Consider the following 17,036-nt stretch of genomic DNA (forward strand, 5'->3'; position numbering starts at 1 on the left):
ATTGACAGCGATGACAAAAAATGGGCATGTGGTTTGATCGAGCATTTGAGTCGAAGATTGTTTGGAGCAATCAGAGGCATTGAACAGCCCGACTCAATTTGTATTGTATTGATTATGAGTACAGTACAGACTTGGTATTATAACAAGAGGCAGCATCTTGACCTCAGTCCGTGTTCTCTCGTGCACTGGCTGCTACGGTATCCGGATTACTTTGTGTTTGTGCCTCGGTAAGTTTTTCAACACATACTTTTGATGTAGTCGAACTGTACGATAGAATTTTTTGTTAATACAGAATTGAGTAAGACTGACTGACTGACTGACTGAGTTTGGTTTTACGCCGCTTTTAGCAATATTCCAGCAACATCAGGGCAGGGGACACCAGAAATGGAATTGAGTAAGAATAAAATCAACTTCAGATATGTTTTGGATGATTGTTGCTATTATATTCCTCTGGTGTGTCTACTGTAACCGTGTGTAGTGGATGTAACTAGCAATGGGATAGGATTCACGCTCTAAAATATGTTCCTAAATACAGAATACTTGTCATCTTGTTCGGTCCCTGACAACCTGTACAATCAGCTCAGCATTTAGTAACCTATGCTGATCTATAGTGGTAATTTGAAGGGTCAGGGGGTCAGGCTTGGTGATTGTTTCATACCATGCTATCGTACCAAACAATGTTGTCATTGCTCGTTATATCAATCACTGGATTATCCAGTCCGAAATTTATTATTTACTTGTCTCTTTCATACAGCTGGATTTGCTGAGTATATAAAGAGAATATTGACTCAGATTTGTTCATCCCCAATGTTCTCTTATTAAATAAAAGCAAAAAAGCAAGAGGCAGCATCTTTACCTCAGTCCGTGATATGTAATATCAGTGATATGTAATGAGCTTATGTTTATGAATGGTTATCAAATCCCTGTTACTGATAGTGTTGTTTTAGTAAATATTTGTGTATTCAGTGAAATGGTTTCTTCTGATGGGATATTGTGTTGGTTTTATGTAGTTTTTGTCTTTTAAATTCATAGTTTTTACCTTAGGGACCAGTAATCTTGTAGTAGTGGTATAGTTTTTTAAAATGTGATTTACTGTAAAATCGTCAAATGGAATTTAGGAGTGATACTCATTAAAGGGGAAACTTATGGATGTCAACTTCGGTGATATGAGGAACACAATTCTTATTAGGGGTGTCACGATTCACTCTCACTTCGATTCGATACGATTATCGATTCAGTTCTTTCGATGCGATTAATTTCGATTCGATTCACCAAAGCTGAGGACAAAGTCAGATTTGACTGTAATGTCACTGTAAGTCATTTGGAATGATCATGTTCTGTGCAAGGAATTTTCACTTGAAAGACATGCCTCTGGGCACTTACAATGGCTCTGGCAGTGGAGAATACCCTCTCACTGGCCACACTTGTAGCAGCGAATTTTCAACATAATTTCTTACGATTTCAGGTGAAATAAACTCTCAGTATTAGAGAGTAAGTGCTTTATGAATCGAATTGAAATGGATGCATTTGAAATCGAGATCGAATCGTACATATATCGATTCGATGTTCTATGAACCGAACCGAATCGTGACACCCCTAATTCTTCTAGTACAGAAGTTGCCATCCATACGTTTCCTTTCTTTTTGTGATTCACTCTGTTTCATAGCAACAAGAAACTATTGTTTGGTTTATTATCCTCATTTTGCTTTTCTTAGACAATTAGACGATGTAGTCTTGTGTATGATGTGGGGAATTACAGGGAAATGTTTTCTACTGCTCTTTGGGTAAGGCTAATTTTGTCCTATCTCTATGAACACTTGAGTAGCCCACATACTGTTGTCTATGTTGTAATTGTGTTTTGGTCTGGTTCCTGGAAGAAAGACCACAGTCTGTACTTTAATCACGGGCAGATAGATCATACATCAAAAGCAATGTAGCTTTAAAGAAAAAACGTAATGAGACAAGTCTTTGTATTGACAACAGACATTTGCATAACTTACGGAAAAGACTTTCACTCCTTCGCTAATGGCAATAGTTGTTGGAGTGCTGATGGAAGAATCTGTATGTCATGTTAAAATCGTATGTTTGGTGTATTCAGACATACTTATTATCAAGGTAAAACATCAAAGCATTCATCAGAGATAAGAAGATGAGGACATTTTAACAAGCATTACAGATCCTTGTTAATTCTCAGAAGTCATGTTTGAATTTTTTGTGGCAATGGAAACCACAAATCTGAGACTTGTCAGCTTGATGGGTTTTTGTCTTGAGTTGCGCAATCATTTAACGAGCTTGATTGGCATGCTGTCAGTTGATCTTATCTGAAGCTGATGTTACTTGTTGGAGGAAGTGAAGAGAAGGATTAAACTAATAACTTCACAATGTTTTAATAAGAAATGTATATGCATGGCTACAAGACAAGTGGGCCTCATTAGGAGACCACCTAGTTAATGGTCCAGAGTAGAAGGTGGTCACAGGGTATCTGCTTTAGTGAGTGAGTGAGTAAGTTTAGCAATATTCCAACTATATGGCTGCAGTCTGTAAATAGTCAAGTCTGGATCAGACAATCCAGTGATCAACAGCATGAACATCGATCTACACAACTGGGATACGATGACATGTGGCAACCAAGTCAGCGAGCCTGACCACCCGATCCGTTAGTTGCCTCTTACGACAAGCATGGATTACTGAAGATCAATTCTAAACCAGTGTTACAGGCCAAACTTTCCCCTGGCCAAACCTTCCTGGGGAAACTTTGGCCTAGGCCAAATTCAAGACAGCCAAAAAGTTCTCTGGCTTGCAATATTGGAACAAAGTCATCAAAATTGGTTTTCAGGAGAAAACTAATGATGTACTAAAGTAAATAATACATCTACAAGAACAATGGTATCATTCCGTTATTTTGTTTGTAATGGTCTGACAATTATGATTGTAAATTTACATCATTTAACAAGTCTATTACTTATTCAGAATGTAAATAAGCATGGTTCATGCCTATTTACAACGGCAAGATTTGTCGATTGTCCATATTAGGTACATAATGAAACACAACGTACAATGCTAAAGATAGTCACTCACTCACTCACTCACTCACTCACTCACTCACTCACTCACTCACTCACTCACTCACTCACTCACTCACTCATTATCTCATTATCTCTTTAACAATTTTTTCCCTGTGTTTAATATCCTTTCTGAGTGTGTATAGCTCCAACACCATAAAATTAAAAAACACGATCCTCTTTGGTCTCATGCAACCATGAACTAGCAGCCTATAAAATTTCCCATGACATTCCAGAATAATCTGCATCTGAAACACAACCCAGCATGTGGAGTGTTAAAAAGTGACTTGTGTCGATCACAACTGTTAACTTGAGAGAGTTCCAAGGTTGCGTGCAGCCTCTGTCAGCATGCTATCTCTGACCTCTCTACCTTAGAGAACGCCAAGGTCATTACACAGGCAGGGGGAGACACCAGGAATATTGGATGTGATGTTTTGTGAGTCTTCTGAGGGCTCTTTACAGTGGATGAGTCCAGATGTCTGGGGCAGGGTCTTCACAGTGGCAGCTGCTGAGGCAATGGACCTGTTTCGGTCATGAAGGACTGGCAAAAACACATCGCGTTCTTCTTTCAATAACAAACTGAAGAGTCCACAGGTGGCACTGTAGAACAAGGCACCAAAGTTTCATGTGCAGAGTCACCTCCCTTAGGCATGCTGAAACCTTTGATTGTGGACTGTTTAATTCATGAGTCCTGTATCAATAATTTGGAAGTATTTTGAGGGCATCAACTGAATGTGAACCTATGAGTTACTGAGTTGGGTTGACCGCCACTTTAACTTAGCCTCTCATAGAAAAGGACTGTGTTAAGGTTTTTGCAATCTTTGTGATGCAACTGATCATCTTGGTCATGATATTGTTAATTATGATTTCAATGTGGTACATTTGATATCTGCATCCTTGGCAATTGTATCACAAATGTTGACAGTTGCCTACCATGGTCATATTGTGTTACAAATTGTTAACGGTTGTATACTGTGGCCATATTGAATTACAAATTGTTAACAGTTGTATACTGTGGCCATATTGAATTACTTATTGTTGACAGTTACATATTGTGGCCATATTGTGTAACACAGTGTTGATTGTTTCATACAATTGCCATATTGTGTAACACAGTGTTGATTGTTTCATACAATTGCCATATGTGTAACACAGTGTTGATTGTTTCATACAATTGCCATATTGTGTAACACAGTGTTGATTGTTTCATACAATTGCCATATTGTGTAACACAGTGTTGATTGTTTCATACAATTGCCATATTGTGTAACACAGTGTTGATTGTTTCATACAATTGCCATATAGTGTAACACAGTGTTGATTGTTTCATACAATTGCCATATGTAACACAGTGTTGATGTAACACAGTGTTGATTGTTTGCCATACAATTGCCATATTGTGTGTAACACATACAATTGCCATATTGTTGATTGTTTCATATTGCCAATTGCATACATTGCCATATTGTGTAACACAGTGTTGATTGTTTCATACAATTGCCATATTGTGTAACACAGTGTTGATTGTTTCATACAATTGCCATATTGTGTAACACAGTGTTGATTGTTTCATACAATTGCCATATTGTGTAACACAGTGTTGATTGTTTCATACAATTGCCATATTGTGTAACACAGTGTTGATTGTTTCATACAATTGCCATATTGTGTAACACAGTGTTGATGATTGTTTTCATACAATTGCCATATTGTGTAACACAGTGTTGATTGCATACAGTGTTGATTGATTTTCATACAATTGCCATATATGTGTAACACAGTGTTGATTGTTTCATACAATTGCCATATTGTGTAACACAGTGTTGATTGTTTCATACAATTGCCATATAACACATGTGTAACACAGTGTTGATTGTGCCATATTGTGTAACACAGTGTTGATTGCCATTATATAGTGTAACACAGTGTTGATTGTTTCATAATAATGTGTAACACAGTGTTGATTGTTTCATACAATTGCCATATTGTGTGTACATATTGTGTAACACAGTGTTGATTGTTTCATACAATTGCCATATGTGTAACACAGTGTTGATTGTGTAACACAGTGTTGATTGTTTCATACAATTGCCATATTGTGTAACACAGTGTTGATTGTTTCATACAATTGCCATATTGTGTAACACAGTATTGTTTCATACAATTGCCATATTGTGTAACACAGTGTTGATTGTTTCATACAATTGCCATATTGTGTAACACAGTGTTGATTGTTTCATACAATTGCCATTGTGTAACACAGTGTTGATATTGTGTAACACAGTGTTGATTGTTTGTTGCCATATTGTTAACACAGTGTTGAATTGCCATATTGTGTAACACAGTGTTGATTGTTTCATACAATTGCCATTGTGTAACACAATTGTGTAATACAGTGTTGATTGTTTCATACAATTGCCATATTGTGTAACACAGTGTTGATTGTTTGTTTGCCATACAATTGCCATATTGTGTAACACAGTGTTGATTGTTTCATACAATTGCCATGATTGTTTCATACAATTGCCATATTGTGTAACACAGTGTTGATTGTTTCATACAATTGCCATATGTGTAACACAGTGTTGATTGTTTCATACAATTGCCATATTGTGTAACACAGTGTTGATTGTTTCATACAATTGCCATATTGTGTAACACAGTGTTGATTGTTTCATACATTTGCCATATTGTGTAACACAGTGTTGACAGTTACATTATATGCCTAAAGTAAATTTGAGCTTGAATGTTTGCCTTTAGCATCTACATGTTCAAATATCCTTTTATCCTTTTTTTCTCTTTTTAAATTTTTTTTCGAAGTGGTCATTAGTTGATTTAGAATATGATCAGTCATAGATGGTGATGATGATGATGATTGAAACAATCAACATTGTTGTTACAGCTGACAGAATTGACTTAAATATTGTATTAACATTTAGTGATAATAATGCTTTTGACATTATGTCATCGGAGATGATGAAATTGAAACGACAAACAGCCCAGGAGGGGGAACAAAAGCCTGATGTAATGATATGCTTCAACAACCAATAAGTTTACCACAAATAATGAATGACGCAGTAAAACGCCGTAAAATGCAGTAAAACGCAGCATGCAGTAAAGTTGCCATCACCAACACCGAACTGTGACGGGGAACTAAATACCACTGACACATCATCAAAGTTAAATTGGCAAGACTTATATCAGTGTTCTGTCAAAGAACAGGAATGGTCTGAATCCCAATACAGGCCAGGATGCTTGCCAACTTTCTGGACCAGTTCATCTTGTTTCATGGCTGACGGTGGCTGTATTATCAAACCGTCTCCGCCTCATCTCCGGCATATTCTTTGGGTCTGGAAGCTAACTGGCAGTCACGTAATCGGATTGTTCGGCATATAATCGGATTGCTAACAAAGCAATAAAATGGGATTTGGAGAATTTCTTTGAACAGGTTTTGATTGTGCTGGATAAACAGCTTGAGAGAATGTGACTTTGTATAATACCAGCATGTCACGGTACCCACAAGCGTACAAAGCAAGATTGTTAAACAAGCCGATCCAAATGTTCTGGTAATCAGCTTTATTCAAATTTCAGTTTGTAATTTAATTTTTTCAGTGTTTTCAAGTGCTTGTGTTTGGTTGAATTGAGGAGGTGGAAGTGGGTGTGTGATGATTTTGAGATTTAGGTCTATCTGTGACTAATTGCTCTCGAACCTTCCTTATTTTTCTTGTTGCTTTGTGTCATGAGAAACAGAGGATATGGTACTCTTTGTCTTCTGAAGATCAGGGCAGAATGGCCTTGTATCAAGTGTCTACTTCATTGGGGATTAGGTAGGATTAGGCAGGGATTAGATTGCATGGCGCTCTTGAACAATACGGTAAAACAAGGACTTGTTGGCATGGAGTCAGTATACTGTGTGTGACTATAGTGTTACAGTTTTTGCCGAAGCTACGGGTTGTAACATGAACAATGTGTGAAGCCCATTTCATTATATTAGCTGGATTATACTTTCTCATCAAGTCAGTCTGCAGTTTCTAGTACATGCATTATATTCGGGATTATACTTTCTCATCAAGTTCCGGTTGTAGTACTGGACCATTCAGGATTCAAACTCACACTCTCAGACTGAGGCACATAGTCACCAGCATACAGATTCATCTAACCCACTCAGCCACCACAGCTTCCACCAACTTGACATCTGGATGTCTCCATCACATACTCTGTGTACTTTACTGAGTGGGTTCGACTTTGTGTGCTGGTGATTAGGTGCCTCAGTTAATGCATGTTACATTTGACAACGGTTTGTTTTCTATGTTCAGAAGCTGCATCTCAGTGGACTAGCAGTCATAAACTACCACCTCTCTAGACTAGTACAAGCACTCAACCACATGTATACACACTCTAGAATGCTGTATCCTAAAACATTCCATGACACACTGTATACACATACCTTGTGCAACTGCTGTACCCAACACAATTTGAAGTCATCATTTTATCAGACATCATTGAAGTTTGCAACCCAAGTCAACTATTCTCTTCAAAATCCATAGTCAATTTGCAAATCACTTTCTCCATTCCCATTAGTTGTTCAATTCACAGTGCCTAGCATTTGATTCCCCAACAATGTCTCTTGAGATCTGGGAATGGAACAGTATTCAGCCCCGAATATCCCACCATTTTCATTTAGGGGCTGACAATGAGAAGTGCACCCCATTTTTTAAACTGAAAATGAGGCTAATGTTGAGGATTTAGAAGATTCCTCACTACATACCATTTGTCTTCATCAGTGTCATTATCCTAAATGGCCCTGAATTTGCCAGTAAATGTTCCAGCAATGGGGTTGATCATCAATGACATAAAGAGTGCAAGCCTCAAAGTGCCATTCTTATCTTCAGTTTGTGGTCACACTCAAGTTTGTGAGTGAAGAGATAATATAGGAAAAAAACTGGTACAGATGCTTGTGTTGGGTTACCATGGTTACACATCATTTCTAAAATCCAAGAAGCATGAGCTGTTGTACTATCTTCCTCCTTCCTTTCAGATGAGATGATTAGGGTGATGGTTGTATTATCTTTCCATTATCTTTTGTTTGTTCGTTATTTAACACAGCTATATGATGACAGTCTGGTCAGTCAGGATCCAGTGATTGACATCATGAGCATCGATCTATGAAATTGGGATACAATGACATATGTCAACCAAGTCAGAGAGTTTGACCCTCCTATCTCATCGATCACCTCTTACGAGGAGCATGGATTGCTGAACATCAATTTTAACCTGTTATCAGTCAGCTGAAAAGAAATTAAGGAACATGAGAGGAGAAGAACTGTGACAAGGATGTCCTATCTTCCTTCTCGTTGTCAGAGGAGAAGAACTGTGACCAGGATGTCCTATCATCTTGTTTCTATCAGAGGAGAACAAAGAGGTCCGAAGTTCTTGTTTTGTTCAGTTCCCAGCTCTGTGACAGAGTGATGACAGTGACAGGGAGGTACTACAATAGACAGCAATACAATCAGTTTCCCACATTGATAATGCTCTCACCCACTTTCAGACAAGTCTTCCATGCCATTATGTCAGCTGGAACACTGTGCTGATTACTTCAGTTTCTACCACATGGACCGATCTGGACTTCAAGGTCTGGTGCCCTGAAACATTGTACTGGAAGCTGGGCTGATCTCACAACCTGTGCATGTAATGCTCTTCACCAGGACAGGATTTTGTTTTTTCTGAAAATTTCGTTTTCCAGCTTAGTGCTGTGAAATTGATCATTTTCAAGGTGGCTGCATTTGTCGCGAGGTTCATCCAATGTGGACTTCTTTCAATCTTACATTATCCTGTATTCAGTCAGTCTTTGATATCTGTTCTCTAAAAAATGGTTTAATTATAGTGCTTATATGGGGAAAATAATTGAGAAAAATGAAATTGGTGAAAGATGAGTTACACCATGTATAGTTTGACCTGCAAGAGGTTCTTCTTTTGCGTATGTTTTCTTCTTTGATAAATCCATCCTCTCAATATATGTCATATGCTCAGGATTAGTAAAGAAAGTGCAATGTTATCATTTGTGGTAATCATCTGAGGCTTATAGTTTTTGGTTAATGGCAGAGAGAATCATAGTTTAAATAAGATCTGTTATTGCATCTGATGTATGTACTAAATTCATCTGCATTGCACATGCCAATTGGTTCTCAAAAGCTGCACAGAGTTTGATCAAGGAAAAGTCACATTGCAGACAAAAATAGCTCTGTATGAATATGTTTCATTTTGAAATTATCGTTCTTTGATTTGTCTTGTGTTCTTGAAAACAACATTCCAGCATCGAAAATTATCTCTGTAAGAAATGGCCGTACATAATATGCTACTCAACATTTTCTAAGCATCAAAAAAGTTTTCTTAAATCAAAGCAATTTGATTCTGAACAAAAGTTGAGTAGTATTCTGAAGATGTTTCTCTTTCTGAAAAACTCTGATTGAAAACTAGAAAAGCATTACCACATTGAAGTGTAGCTATTCTTAGCCAAGGAATGTGAATGAAAATGACATTATTCATTGTCTCCACTGAGACAATGTTCTGGTCCCATGTGGGGTACTGTAATCTTCGTCTGATTGGTAGAAGATGCATTATCACCAAATCATCCACCATTACAGTATTTCATTCCATATGAATGAATTTGAATGAAAATGGCTTTCTCCCACAGGTACTGCTGTTCTGTGGGGAAACTGTACTTTAAGTATGTTGTCATTGGTAAAATTACTTTGTCAATGTCAAGGTCAAAAGTCGAATTTAAAGGAGACGATTAGAGTGATGTGCAATTTGATAAATCATGTATTCATCAGCTCCATCTGAACAATCTCTCCAGTGATCAAGCGTGATAGCACTCCTTCAGAATCCAGGAGTAATCTAGCAAGCTCTCTAAATTGCCTTCGCAAGGGAGAGGAAATAGATTACATCTAATTTACGCTATTTTGCTGCATCGGCCTTGCTGAATGCCTTGCAAGCTTGACTAATCTTGAATCAAGCGCAAATTCATTTCTTATGATATTCCTGAAAATGAGTTCTTGGGCATGAAATGAATTTCAATATTCTCACCATGTGAAAGTGATATGCATCAACCCAATTTCAGAGACAGATGGAAAAAAAGTCAACTACCGACTGCATTTTACCAGGAAGGTGTAATTTACTCAAAAAATCAATGGATTTGAAATGGACCACCTCGTCTGATGTCAAAGAAATAAATTGACATGCCTTCACAGAATTTAGCCATACGAAGTTATGCTAACATGTTCTGTTCCTGAAACTTAAAGGAATTGTGTTTAATCCATGCAGAAATTCCCAGCCTTGAGGCATTCGGTGTTGGCAGCCCAGTAGCCTTTGCACCAAGGCAAATATTGGCACTGTCGTTCCGTATTGAACAGACATTAACAGGAGGTGAAGCACTGGACACCGAAGTCACTGCACCTTGTGATTCGCTCAAAGGCTGTTTCGATGAAATTGTTGAAAAACGCCTTGCATAAGGAAATAGCTGGGAATATTCTACGAAGCATCCAGCCAATCAGTTGGTGTGCTGTGATAGGCTACATATGAAATTTCCAGGGACCAGTCAATACACAGAGGTATAGATATGATTAGTTTGTGATGGAACCTCTGAATGCCAAGCTTGTCTGTGATCGGAATAACTTCCACTGTGTTGCCTGCTCCAAACTGGCATGATTCTATTGATTCGTTGGTCTTATCTATCAGTCCGAGTGTTCGTTCGCCACTGGTCAGCACATCCAACTTGTTGAGGTAGAGATAATTCAGTTTGCTTGTAATCATACCAGGAGCTTCAAAGCACTGTCTTTGCTTATTGTGTGGACATGCTGAATTGCCTGTTGGATATCTTTGTCCTTCCATAAGGTAGCCACTCTCAACCAATGACATTAGATGCCGTCATCTTAGTAGCAGACTTTTTTCTCCTGCAATCATGTTTTGGGCCCTTTTCTTTTTCCTCTTTTGCTCCAAACAATTGAATTCAGCGTGGTGTTTTTTGGTGGTTTCTTGAAATTTAGAGATTCTTCTCAATTTGGTTGAGCTGTTTCAACAGTCATAGCTGGAACAGGAGCAATTGGTGTCAATTGTTAACAAATATTTTCGAGGGGAGAAAAGGCCCTTGATGCTGATTGCTGGAAGCTACTACAATGTTAGCCCAAATGTTGCTTAAATATGTCTTACACTTGGATCCAAACAAAATTCAACCTTATTTATTCTTGTTTGGTGTTCATACTGTTGACCACTAGTTTGCCTCCTCTGGGTTTGATTAGGGGCAGGCTGCTGTCATTGTATGGGTTCAGTATTGCTGCTGCTTATAGAATATCCATCACCCACCAAGTTTTCTCTTGGAATTATTGCCACCCAGAACCATTGTATCAATCTGTGTTGCCTCCCAGAACATGCCATAAGTTGCCTTCCAGAGTTCTTGCCTCCCAGAACATCCTCTAACCTGCCTCCAAGAGGTGTTGCCTCCCAGAACATCCTCAACTTGCCTTCCAGAGGTGTTGCCTCCCAGAACATCCTCAACTTGCCTTCCAGAGGTGTTGCCTCCAATAACATCCTCAAAGTTGCCTTCCAGAGGTGTTGCCTCCAATAACATCCTCAAAGTTGCCTTCCAGAGGTGTTGCCTCCAATAATATCCTCTAAGTTGCCTTCCAGAGGTGTTGCCTCCAATAATATCCTCTAAGTTGCCTTCCAGAGGTGTTGCCTCCAATAACATCCTCAAAGTTGCCTTCCAGAGGTGTTGCCTCCAATAACATCCTCAAAGTTGCCTTCCAGAGGTGTTGCCTCCAATAAGGTGTTGCCATCCTCCTCAAAGTTGCCTTCCAGAGGTGTTGCCTCCAATAACATCCTCAAAGTTGCCTTCCAGAGGTGTTGCCTCCAATAACATCCTCAAAGTTGCCTTCCAGAGGTGTTGCCTCCAATAACATCCTCAAAGTTGCCTTCCAGAGGTGTTGCCTCCCAAAACATCCTCAAAGTTGCCTTCCAGAGGTGTTGCCTCCAATAACATCCTCTAAGTTGCCTTCCAGAGGTGTTGCCTCCAATAACATCCTCTAAGTTGCCTCCCATAACATCCTCAAAGTTGCCTTCCAGAGGTGTTGCCTCCAAAAACATCCTCAAAGTTGCCTTCCAGAGGTGTTGCCTCCAATAACATCCTCTAAGTTGCCTTCCAGAGGTGTTGCCTCCAATAACATCCTCAAAGTTGCCTTCCAGAGGTGTTGCCTCCCAAGTTGCCTTCCAGAACATCCATCCTCTAAGTTGCCTTCCAGAGGTGTTGCCATTGCCTCCAATAACATCCTCTAACAGGTGTTGCCTCCAATAACATCCTCAAAGTTGCCTTCCAGAGGTTTTGCCTCCCAGAACATCCTCTAAGTTGCCTCCCAGAACATCCTCAAAGTTGCCTTCCAGAGGTTTTGCCTCCAATAACATCCTCTAAGTTGCCTCCCAGAACTATAGCATAGTTTAATTGCCTCCAAGAACAACCCTAATGATACAGACATGACAGACACCAAAAGCACCAAGCCACCCATGACAAAATTTAATAAAAGACTGTTTCAAGTTCTGCTCAATATTCAGTAATTGCATGGCTGACACTGAACACCAGTGCATTCCTTTGTCAGCTCAGAGTTTGCATGAATTCCCATAAATTCCTCATTCAAACTGCTCGTCCTTAGGCTTTTCTCTATGTTTTGACAGGTAATGAAGTTTAATAGCTTGGTGATAGCTAAGTAGATTTACTTGAAAGCCATAAACATCCCTTCACAGAGCCATTACAAAAAGGTCCCTTCTTCCTTTGTTTCTTTCCATTAAATTAAACACTTTTTTAGTATTTAGTATTTCAAAAATCCATTTTCTATCCGATGTCATTGCAGTTTTAACTGCACATAGATGTGGCATTGTGTCAAATCCTTGACAAGAGCCAGCGTCATCTTTCGGTGACATTAATTGTCCTCATTGTGTAGCATCCTCCACATGGTGACTGTTCTCCATGTCTTTACAGCATTCTACAGCTGGAAAAAAATCAATGTAATTAATTTTCACGATAATGTATATTGATTGGAGACATCGGTAATGTTTGGCTACTTTATATCACTATTAGATGTCTAAGGGATTACTTAAAGAGACTCTACAAGGAACCATTAGGGGGGTGATGGCTCGGTCTATTTGCATCTAGCTTGGGTTTTACATCATGATTACACATTGAAAAATGGTTAGTCACATTATTTTATTTTCCTTTTGAAAAAAAACGGCCACAGAAGATTCATAAAATCTTTTAACAGGATAGAAGAAGCTTTGTGAGCAGTATGAAAGACTTTTCTTGCTCATAGACCAGGTTCGGCATGGAGAATGTAAACACAGATAATATGCTGCATGGAGAATGGTTTTCATACATTCTTAGCTGGCTTCAGTTTCTTCTTTGTCTAGGTTGAACAGTATTTGCATGAAACGGTATTGATTTTCAGTCACATACATACAAGTCTTGATATATTGTTCCTGGAGGCTTTTTATGTATTGCTTAGATCTTCACTAGTAGAGTCACATAGTAAATGTGAGATCTCCTCACAGTGCAAGCGCTGTGTTAGAGTATTGTCTGTTTGGAAGTAGTCCACAGAATACCATTCTCATCAGTGTCGGTGAGGGGCTGAAGATAGTCACTTATCTGGCTTATCCATAGCTTCACCAGCAGGCTTTGGAAAGTTTCTTTTTGGGCAGTCATTGAATGTGAAACATTTGCAGAACAATTAGAGCCAGGTTGACGTCACAAACTATTTATTACTTCTTTGAAAAGACTCGTGAAGATCTGGGTTAGAACTGGTCTTCAGCAACCCATGCATATCGTAACAGGCGACTAACTGGATCAAGTTGTCATTCTGCTGACTTGGTTGACACATGTCATCGTATTCCAGTTGCGTAGACCGATGCTCATGATGTCAGTCACTGGATTGACTGCTCCAGACTGAACTATTTACAGACCACCGTCATAGAGCGGGAATATTGCTGTGCAGTGCAGTAAAAGTTAAACAACTATGAAAGAAACAAATCAAAGAAAGACTATCTATGAAAGACTATTACTCTCAGTGTATTGAATTGCTTGTATTTCAAGCTTTTGTGGTATGTCATAATTGATTGGACCCTGGTGGGGATTCAACGTTAGAATTGTCCTGGGCAACCTCTGCTTCATAAGAGGTGGTCAGAATAGTGGGTTCAGTGTCTTTGGACCCTGACTTAATTATTTACAGTCATGTCATGGCTGAATATTGTTCACTGTACATTTAAACTGCACACGCTCACGCACACACAATGTATACTGCGGGATATAATTAATAGCATAAACGAACTGTTCAGTCATGCTACTAAACTGCTTTAATGTCTGCTTGCTCACTGATTGAAGAGTAGATAGGCCAAATCAGCATGTTATGGTGGGCCTACTCCAGAACACTCCCTCCCCCCAGACCCTACTCCCTCCCCAACTCTTTCCCCAACTCTTTCCTCGCTGAATCCTACACTGCTGTGTGAACACCAAAACTGATCTGCCTCATCAGCATATGACTGCATTCATGCAGAAAGTGGTGTAAAATAAAACTCACTCATCATTCCACTTTGCACAAGTGAGAATTCTGAATATCTCATGATTTCCCAACGCGAGAACACTGTTAAAATGTCCCATCACCTAATCTGCAACTTGTCACATCTTCATAACACTTCCTTTAATTACTCCAGGAAAATATTCTTTTCAGCATGACCGTTTCTAATCAGAATTGTAAGTGAACATAATTGGTTCAAAAGTAGCCATTTTCGTTGACACTTGTGACAACTGGTGCAAATCAATTGGGTCTTGCATCTAACAGACCATGGACTGTCCTTTCCTCCACAGATTCCCTGGGGAATAACATCACAGAAGCTGAAATCCTTCCATTAAATTGACTTCATATACTTTCAAACAAACCCTAAAAGCTGGGTCATAATGGCAGCATCTGTGGCTCATTGGGTAATCATAAAACTTCGCTGGTGGAGATGATTCTGGCAATTTAGGATGTTGTGGAGCAGGAGGAGGCTGCAGCAGTACTGGTGATACTGGTGAGGCACTCCGCTGTACTGCATCGCCTTGCAGCAATCAATTAATATTTGATACCAAAGCAGGCACCACTTGAGCCGACAACACTATCTGAAACAATCCTCTGTTGTGCTACTTGTGGCAAGACCAAATAATGTAGAACAATTCTGTGTTGTGCAACTGGGGTGGCAAGACCAAAGAAATTAGAACAATTCTTTGTTGTGCTATGGGGTGACAAGACCAAAAAACTTAGAACAATCCCATCTTGTACTACTTGGGTTTCAAGACCAAATAATTTATAACAATTCTATGTTGTGCTACTTGGGTCGCAAGACCAAATAATTGAGAACATTTTTTCTGCCTTGTGCTACTGGGGTGGCAAGACCAAGTAACTTAAAACATTCCTATGTTGTACTATAGGGGGTCTGATCAAATCTGTGTTGTGTTGGAATGGGATTAGTACAAAACTTTAAAAAATGACCGTTGAAACTGTGTCTATGATGACTGACTTATACATATACCCTACCAAAGATTTCATTTTGGAAAAGCATGTCATCGTATCCCAATTGCCTAGGTCAATGCACATGCCGTTCTCTGGTCCAGACAAGATTATTTACAGATGGCTGCCATATATCTGGAATATTGCTGAGAGTGGCATTAAACAACAAACAAACAAACAAAAACTTGTAGATAGTACCTTTGTCCTGATTCGATATGATTTGGATACACAGAATCCAGGACACTTTAGGACAATCCGATAAACTGCCACATGTCGTCTATACTGTAAAGAGATGCTGGACATGAACTACGGCCATCTGTAGTGAAGCCTGTAAGACACAACTCAGGAAGTGTTCTTTGTGTGAAGGCTCCTCAAGGTTCCTGTTCTGGGATAAATGACTCTGTAGGTGAGGACACACTATAGGCGGCCATTACTAGAGTCTTACACTGAGTACTTTGTAGAGGTCCTTCAACGGATCTCCTGGAACAACAATGGGCCTTGTTCCAGCACTTTGACCTTGACCTTGGAGTCTACTCTCCTTGATGACCTAGTTGAGGTTCCAGGACCTGTTGCATGTCATGGAGTATTACTGAAAAGATTGGATGGCTGTAGTGTGTGGACCAGGTTCATTGTGGGTCATGATACACGAACACTGTGCACCATTTCTGACAGTGTCAACAATTAGGACATGGTTCAGGTATTTCACCCACTCAATCACTCATTTTTGGCGCGCTGGCTCAATAGGCAAAGTCTCATTCACTCACTCATCCATTTGTTTTCTCACTCACTCACTCAAAAGTCTTAGGCCTGTGTCTCTGTGTTTTTTTTAATGCTGATAAATATGATTGTCTACTTGTAACTGCTGCCTCAGTGAACAGTATTTAACCTAATCAACCTGTGAAGATCCGAGATAGAACTGATCTTCAGTAACCCATGCTTGTCGTAAGAGGTGACTAACGGGATTGGGTGGTCAGGCTCGCTGACTTGGTTGACACATCCGATTTGCGTAGATCATGCTGTTGATCACTGGATTGTCTGGTCCAGATACTATTATTGACAGACTGCTGTCATATAGCTGGAATATTGCTGAGGGTGTAAAACTAAACTCTCTCACTCACTCACTACTTGACCTAATCACCTTGACCCAGTTTCACGACAGTCCTCAACACTGAGGCAGTGGTAACTCCAAAAGTTTAACACAAATAATGAGATCTGGCAGGGTTAGTGTGGATTCATACCCTCCAGCCTATGTGAAACATGCAAAATCTGATCCAACAGTGACATCTGTAGATACGATTGTAATGACCAAATTCTGGTACACTGAGTGTTTTGTCAATACCGTTAACAACCATACTCTCTGTATCTGATTGTAAAACCTATTTACCACACTGCA

The 17,036-nt window shown here is 39.3% G+C and overlaps 1 protein-coding gene across 10 annotated transcripts in view; it reads left to right on the plus strand.

Moving 5' to 3' along the window:
• LOC124266484 (complexin-like) overlaps positions 1–17,036 on the plus strand; it is a 286,478-nt gene that overhangs the window by 231,697 nt on the left and 37,745 nt on the right. The window lies entirely within an intron of this gene.

Source organism: Haliotis rubra, unplaced genomic scaffold (assembly GCF_003918875.1).
Source record: "Haliotis rubra isolate DU_JTF1 unplaced genomic scaffold, ASM391887v1 Scf126, whole genome shotgun sequence".
In the NCBI taxonomy this organism is placed as follows: Eukaryota; Metazoa; Mollusca; class Gastropoda; order Lepetellida; family Haliotidae; genus Haliotis; species Haliotis rubra.